This window comes from Rhinopithecus bieti, unplaced genomic scaffold (genome assembly GCF_001698545.2).
Source record: "Rhinopithecus bieti isolate Rb0 unplaced genomic scaffold, ASM169854v2 scaffold_8760, whole genome shotgun sequence".
Classification (NCBI taxonomy): domain Eukaryota; kingdom Metazoa; phylum Chordata; class Mammalia; order Primates; family Cercopithecidae; genus Rhinopithecus; species Rhinopithecus bieti.
The window spans coordinates 883,660-892,382 of NW_016806225.1; positions in this window are offsets into that span (position 1 = coordinate 883,660).

Consider the following 8,723-nt stretch of genomic DNA (forward strand, 5'->3'; position numbering starts at 1 on the left):
TCTATGATGGAAGGAGGTTAATCAGGAAACAACAGAAAAACAGGAAACGTCATATGGGTTGATGCCAATGGTTAATCCAAATATTATGTTGTCAAGGGCTACTTTGTGACATATATTTATTTTTTCCTAGGAAGATAGACTGTCAGTATTCACAAGGCAGTTAATCCACGGTAAGCATTTAGCCAACATCTGCAATATTCCCAACAGCAGTGTATCAGGGTTCCAATCTCTTCACATCCTCAGTAACATTTACCTCCAAATACCATTACATTGAGGATTAGACTTTAACATATGGATTTCGGAGGGGCGTAAACATTCAGTGTATAGCACCAATTTTAGAGGGAAAGTGCTCAATATTTCATAATCAACATTGGTGTTAGCTTAAGGTCTTTCAAAGTTATTATGGCAGATATTTTCCAAAGATGGACTCAACAATATTTCTTATCCTACACGTTTTTCTAGAACCTTGCCACAATACCAGTAGGAGGTGTTTATTTTTCCCTCCTCTTGAACATGGGCAGGCATTTGTGACTGTCTCAAGTAATAGAGTATGATGGAAGGGAAGTATGTGACCTCTAAGGGTTGGTCATGAAAGATGCCATGCTCTTCTCCCTGGCACTTTTGAGATAATCATTCTCAGAACCCCACTGCCATGCTGTGAGGAAGCCCAAGAAGCCAGAGCAGGGTTCCACATGGAAAAGGAACCAAGGCTCCTAGCTCACGGCTCAGCTTAGTTCCTATCTGACAGCCAGTACCAACTTGTGAACCATGTGACTGAATCAGCTCGAAAACAGAGCCCCCAGCCTCAGGTCAAACTGCCCCAGTCAACATTGCATGAAACAAGCTGACCTATACTCCCTGAGTCTTACTCAAATTGCAGACTTGTGAGTGAAAAAAAAAAATTGGTTGTTCTAAATGCCCATCAATGACAGACTGGATAAAGAAAATGTGGCACATATTCACCATGGAATATTATGCATCCATAAAAAAGAATGCGATCATTTCTTTTGCGGGAACATGCATGGAGCTGGAGGCTATCATCCTTAGCAAACTAACTCAGGAACAGAAAACCAAGTACTGCATTTCTCATTTATAAGTAGAAGGTATATGATAAGAACATACTAACCCAAAAAAGGAAACAAAAGACACAGGTCTACTAGACGGTGGAGGGTGGGAGAAGGGAGAGGAGCACAAAAGGTAACTACTGAGTACTGAGCTTAATACCTGGGTGATGTAATAATATGTACAACCCACCACCGTGACACATGTTTATCTGTGTAACAGACCTTCACGTGTACCCCTAAACCTAAAATAAAAATTTAAAAATAAATATATATTTTAAAAATTGGGGCCTGGTGCAGTGGCTCACTCCTGTAATCCCAGCACTTTGGGAGGCCAAGGTGGGCGGATCACTTGAGGTCAGGAGTTCCAAACCAACCTGGCCAACATGGTGAAACCCCAGCTCTACTAAAAATACAAAAATTAGCCAGGCATGGTGGTGAGTGCCTGTAGTCCCAGCTACTTGGGAGGCCGAGACACGAGAATCACTTGAACTCAGACAGTGAGCTGAGATCACACCACTGCACTCCATCCTGAGCAACACTGCAAGACTCTGCCCCAAAAAATTGCTGGTTGTTAAAGCTGCTGCATGTTGGGGTAGTTTGTTTTGTAATAATAAATAACTGGAGCAGATGCTCATTAGACTGAGAAAGTTACTTTCTATTGTTCATGTGCTGAGAGTTTTATGATAAATTCATAGTTTTTATCAAATATTTTGCTGCATCTATTAATAAAATGTTTCCCCTTTTTTGTAATATGGTAAAATGTATAGATTATTTTTAAATATAAGGTCATCCTTGCATTCCTCATTATTTTAATATATTGCTGGATTTGATTTTGTAATCTCTTGTTAAGATTTTTGTATTGATGTGCATAAGTGATATTGATTTGCAGTTTTCTTTCTTTGTAGTATCTTTGGTAGGTTTTGTTATTAGGATTACACTGGTCTCATAATGGTTCCTTTGCTTTTTCTTTTAGATATATAGCATGTAAAAGGTATTCCTTGTCATTTGTCATCAGGGAAATACAAATAGAAACAACAGTTAGATGCCACTATACACCTACGAGAATGGCCGAACTCCAAAACATTCACTGCACCAAATGCTAGTGAGGATGTAGAGCAACAGGAACTCTCATTTATTGCTAGTGGCAATGCAAAATTATACAGCCACTGTGGAAGACAATTGGACTGTTTCTTACAAAACTAAATATACTCTTACCATATGATCCAGGAATCACATTCCTTGATACTTACCCAAAGGAGTTGAGAACTTATGTCCACACAAAACCCACACATAGATGCTGATAGCAGCTTTATTCACAATTGCGCAAACTTGGAAGCAATGAACATGCCCTTCAGTAGGTGTATGAATAAACAGTGGTACATCCAGACCATGGAATATCACTTAGCACTAAAAAGAAATGAGCTATCAAGCCATGAAAAGACATGAAAGAAACTTAAATGCATATTACTAAGTGAAAAAAGCTCATCTTAAAAGGCTGCATACTACATTATTTCAACTGTATGACATTCTGGGAAAGCCGAAGTTTGTAGACAGTAAAAAGATCAGTGGCTGCCAGGGGTTAGGGGGAAGGAGGGATGAATACACAGAGCACAGAGGATTTTTAGGGCAGTGAGACTATTCTGTATGATGTTATAATGGCAGACACATGTCATTACAAATTTGTCCAAACCCATAAAATGCTGTGTGTTGGGGTAGAATGCACAATATCAAGAATGAACACTGTGGGCTTCTTTGCTGCTTTTCTGTAGGACCTTCAAACTTCCTTTATGCCTCTTTCTGAAGCACATTAACCCCAGCGGCATCTGGTATTCCAGGTGAGTATCCACTATAGATAGCCCCTAAGAAGAAAGATCACTTAGCAAAGACTCTCTTTTTTATTATTATTATTATTAATTTTTTTTTTTGACAGAGTCTTGCTCTGTCGCCCAGGCTGGAGTGCAGTGGCATGATCTCGGCTCACTGCAACCTCCGCCTCCCAGGTTCAAGCAATTCTCGTGCCTCAGCCTCCCGAGTAGCTAGGGATTACAGACATGCACCATTGCTTCTCTTAAGGTCCCCTTTTGCTCAAAACATATACCAATGACAGATAGAAATACCCAAATTATATTCTCTGATGGCAGTACAAGTACATTTAGTACTTGATAGTAAAAGATTTTAAAATCTACAAATGGGGAGACTAAAATCACATTAAAAAACAAAACTGAAAACACCCTTGGTGAGATATTTATAAATTTTGCTTGAGGCTTTAAAAAGCTAACAGGTAGCTAATGCTTCCAATTCCTGGCTAAGAAGAATTTATGGAAAGATTTCGGAAGGCTTTTAAAAGCTCCAGATACATTGGGCTGGGAATCCTGGCTCTAAAATTCACTAGCTGCGTCAATTTGGACAACTCCTTCAGCTATAGTTTCTAGTCTTTAAATGCAAACTTTCCTTGGTCTGCAAGAAGCTTTTTCCCTGAAATAGTCACCTTGCAAAATATTTTTTTTTTTTTTTTTTTTTTTTTGAGACAGGGTCTTGCTCTGTTGCCCAAACTGGAGTGCAGTGGCACAATCACTGCTCACTGCGGCCTCTACCTCCTCCTGGGCTCAAGCAATCCTCCCACCTCAGCTTCCAGAGTAGATGGGACTACAGACACATGCCATTATGTCCAGGCAATTTATTTTATTTTATTTTACAGATGGGGTTTCACTATATTTCCCAGGATGGTCTTCAACTCCTAGGCTCAAGTGATCCTCTCACCTTAACCTCCCAAAGTGCTGGGATTACAGGCATAAAACAGCTTGGTCAGCTTGAAAAGTACCTGGATTACATGCGTGAGCCACCACACCCAGCAACAAAGTATTCTGGTTATTTAAACTTCCTCTATTCTCACTAAATCGGCTTCTAACCCGGATCTGTTTGACTCCATATCCTTTTCCATTTACCCTGTTATAATTTTGTAGTTTATTTCCTTTTAGAAAATATAACTTGGTGGCCGGGTGCGGTGCCCTCGCGCCTGTAATCTCAGCTTTGGGAGGCTGAGGCTGGGCAAGGGATCGAGACCATCCTGGTCAACATGGTGAAACCCCATCTCTACTAAAAATACAAAAAATTAGCTGGGTGTGGTGGCGTGCGCCTGTAGTCCCAGCTACTTGGGAGGCTGAGGCCGGCGAATCGCTTGAACCTGGGTGATGGAGGTTGCAGTGAGCCGAGATCGCACCACTGCACTCCAGCCTGGCAACAGAGCAAGACTCCGTCTCTAAAACAAACAAACAATAAAGAAAATATAACTTGGGGATTTTACAGTAGTGGTAGTCCTGAGCACATCCCCACTTGCCCTCATGTATACCATCGATTTTCCCAAAGAGGATCCAGAAGAGAAATGGGCCATGCAGCGTCTGTGAGGTAGGAGACACTGCCTGCTCTACGTGGGTATCCTAAGCTTTCCTGGCCACCTCTGCAAAGGCCAAAAGGGGGCAGTTCTTCCCTGCCCTTGAGACTGAGGACCAAGGAAGAGGGAAGCTTCCTGCAGGTACCCTGGCAGGGAAGCAAGAGAACTGGCAGTGGTCTGGCCCATAGGCGTAGGGACACCTGAGAAGCCCTTTGTCTTCCATCACCTGTGGGTCCCCACTGTAAGGATTCTCAATCAACCAGATCTGAGACGGAACCAGCCAACAAAGAAACATGACACTGCATATGATGGCACCCAGCAGCCAGAGAGAGGAAAAACCAAGAGAACAAGCACACGCCCAAGGAAATACAACTGCTACAGGAGACAGATGAAAACATAAGCTGAAAACAAAACAAACCAATAAAAGCAAGCACTTAAAGAGCCCAAGTGCATCTGCAAATAATAATAATAATTCATTAATAATAAAAACACATGATTTCTCATTAGAGATTTCACAGGTAAATTAAAGGAGAGAATGGTCACTGATCTGAATTAGTGGTCTGGAAATTCATGAACACAAAAATGTAAGAAGTTGGAAATCATGACAGCAAATGTAAGGGATTTGGAGGCTATTTATTCAGGATATTTAAAAGACAAATAATAGAAGTTTCAGAAAGAGAAAACAATATACCGAAGGAGAGAAAACAATTTTTAAAAAACTAAACAAGGCCAGGCGCGGTGGCTCACGCCTGTAATCCCAGGACTTTGGGAGGCCAAGGCGGGTGAATCACGAAGTCAGGAGTTAGAGACCAGTCTGGCCAACATAGTGAAACCCCGTCTCTACTAAAAATAGAAAAAAATTAGCCCAATATGGTGGTGTGCGCCAGTAGTCCCAGCTACTCGGTAGGCTGAGGCAGGAGAATCGCGGGAACCCGGGAGGCAGAGGTTGCAGTGAGCCAAGATCGCGCCATTGCACTGCAGCCGGGGCGGGGCGCGGGGCGGGGCGCGGGGCGGGGGACGGGGGGCGCATGACAGACTCAGTGTCAAAAACAAAAAACTAAACAAACGAAACTTTTCACTTTGAGGAGAAAGACTTGAGTCAGTAAACTAAATGATCCATTGAAGAGAAATCCCAAGTACACAGGCATAGCATAGTAAACCCCCTAAATTCTAGGGACAACTGGAAAATCTTATAAGATCCTAAGTAGAAAGGACAAATTATCCACAGAAAGTGCATAGCATCAAATGCTTTTATATCATTAAAGAAATTAAAATAAAAGAACTTAGAATTTCATTTAAGAAATTATAAAGAGATCAATTTTAAAATAGGAAAAGGACTAACAATAAAGATAAAACAGCAAACAAACACAAAAGAGTAAGGATAAGTTTATGTAAAAGTGTCTTTTGAAAAGATTAATAATAGAAATAAATCCCTCAGGAGCCTGATGAGAAAGAAGAGAAAGCCAAAGAGACAAGGTGAAAAAACGAGAAAAAAAAATGTAAGAGAAATTTTTAATGATATGGAAATATTTATCTCTCTAAAGGCAAATCTGACAACAAATTTTAAAACCTAGAGGATAATAATAGTTTTCCAGCAAAATACAAATGACTAAAATAGATCCAGGAAGAAATCATAAATCTGAATAGACGAATTATGACAGAAGAAAGGGTAGTAAGAGAGCTACCACTTAAATCAAGCACCAAGACCAAATGGGCATTTGTGCTGGATGTCATCTAATTCCTAAAGAACTGATCATTTCAATGCTATTCAAATTAGTCCAGGGTAGAGAGGAAAGACAGAAAAGTCTCCAACTCATATTACATAGCCAGCATGACTTTAATGCCACAGCCTGATCTAGTAGAACGCAGAATAAAAACTTATAGACCTATATCACTTTCAAATAAGATGCAAAAACTTCTAAACAAAATATGGACAGACATCAGCAAGTTCTCAAAAACTGGTGCACTAAGATCAAGCAAGTTTTTTTCAAGGAATGTTGGAGTGACTTGCTTTCTGAAAATCACTCTCAGTGACCATCAGCACAATCTCTATTCCATCAACAGACTAAAGATAAAATCCATAGGATTATATCAGTAGATTCTGAAAAAGCTTGAATAAAACTAAACAACCATCTCTAACAAAAACTCAAGATAAGTAATGAAACTTTTTGATCTACTAAAGACAATTCACAAACAAACCACAACTGTCATTCCAAATTATAACACACAATACTCTAAACCATTTCCATTAAAACCAGGAACCAGTTGTTAAAACTAGTTATGAAACAATTGGCATAGACATTAAAAAATATATTAAAACCACATTTTTTGTTGATGACCTAATTAAATACCTAGAAATCCATGAGATTCTAGTAAAATATGTACTAGATTCACTTAAAAATTATTGGTAAGATGGTAGTATACAAAATAAATATTAAAAGATAAACAGTTTTTCTCTGCTCTAGCAGTAAGTTCTTAAATGAAAATAGGGGAAATTCTATTTATAATAGTGACACAATGTAAGTAAATAATGGGAATATATTTAACAAGAGGCTCATAGGATCTATAGGAAAACTATAAAATCTTATGAGCAGACATTTAAAAAAGATCTGAACAAAGCTGAGTATAACATTTTCTGGTTTGAGATGACTTAATATCATAAAAATGTTACTTGTACCAAAACCACTGCATAAATTTAGTTCAATTCCAAATGGAATCCTAAAATGGTTTATTTTAATTGTCTAAAATATCTTTAGAATTTATGTGGATGAAGAAAATGCCCAAAAATATCCAAGAAAGGCATGGGAAAAACAACCACCAGTGTCTGGTCAGGGAGAGCAGGGGGATTGACTTTGGGAATATAAGAGGGTTCTATAAAGTCGTGGTAATCAAATGAATATGTTATGACATAGGAATAGACAAACAGATCAGTGGGTAGAATAGATAATTGGAAATGGTCACAGTATATATAACAATATATGCAAGATGCATTAATAACATAGTAATGTTAATAGCAATCATATCAGAACTCTTCCATAAAAAAGCATATTACCATGTAGAAAGGTGGGGAAAAGATATGAATGGAGAGTTCACAGAAGACCAACTCCAAATACAACAAACACATGAAAAGATGCTCTAAAGCACTAGTAGTCGGGAAATCGCACATAACAAGAGCAATGAGCTGTCACTTCATACTTATCAAACTGGCTGAGAAGAAAGCAAACACCTATTGCTGGCTGGGACGTGGAGAAAGGAAAAAAAAAGATACTCTCAACATCACTGGTGGGAGAACTTTTTGTTGTTGTTGTAAAATTGTCAAGCAACATCCCATAAAACTACAAACATTTATACCTTCCAATTCAACAATCCCACTCTAGGGAATCTAGCCCACAGAAAGAAAATCACCAGTAATTAAGGAACTATGTAAAAGGTATTTCCTGTCATATTATTTGCGGTAGGGGAAAATACTCACTGGAAACAAAAGAGATGCTTATTACAGGGAAATGGCTAGATCAAGTATGAAATACTGGTACCAAGGGGTAAAAGATCCACATTATATACATGAACGAAGGTTCTGTCAGGTAACTTGAAGGGATTTCTACAAGATGAAAGTGTGTTTAATAGGATTCCATTTTTAAAAACAACTAAGAACAAAACAAGCATTAAAAACTCATGCGTGGGGCTGGGCTCGGTGGCTCACGCCTGTAATCCCAGCACTTTGGGAGGCCAAGGCAGGCCGATCACCTGAGGTCACAAGTTCAAGATCAGCCTGGCCAACATAGTGAAACCCCCGTCTCTACTAAAAATACAAAATCAGCTGGGTGTGGTGGTGGGCGCCTGTAATCCCAGCTACTCAGGAGGTTGAGGCAGAAGAATGGCTTGAACCCAGGAGGCAGAGGTTGCAGTAAGCCGAGATCATGCCATTGCACTCCAGTCTGGCCAACGAATGAAACTCTGTCTCAAAACAAAACAAAACAAAACAATCAACAAAAAAACTCGTGTGTGTCATGGATCTGTGAATGTATCCCTGTAGGATTATACAAATAAAGAAAGAGAGGCCAATTCATATCAGGCTATTCACATGGGTCACCTTGGGGTGTTGGGGTGTGCCTGTGGTGAGTAGGGGTTGGGGGATAGGAGGAGACACTAACTTTTGTGGTGTGACACTGGAATGAAATCTGCAGAGAAACCGTTAACCTTTGTCATTTGTATTATTAACAGCTACAAGAACAAGAGTAAAAAGTAGACATTCTGAGTTCCCATTTCAT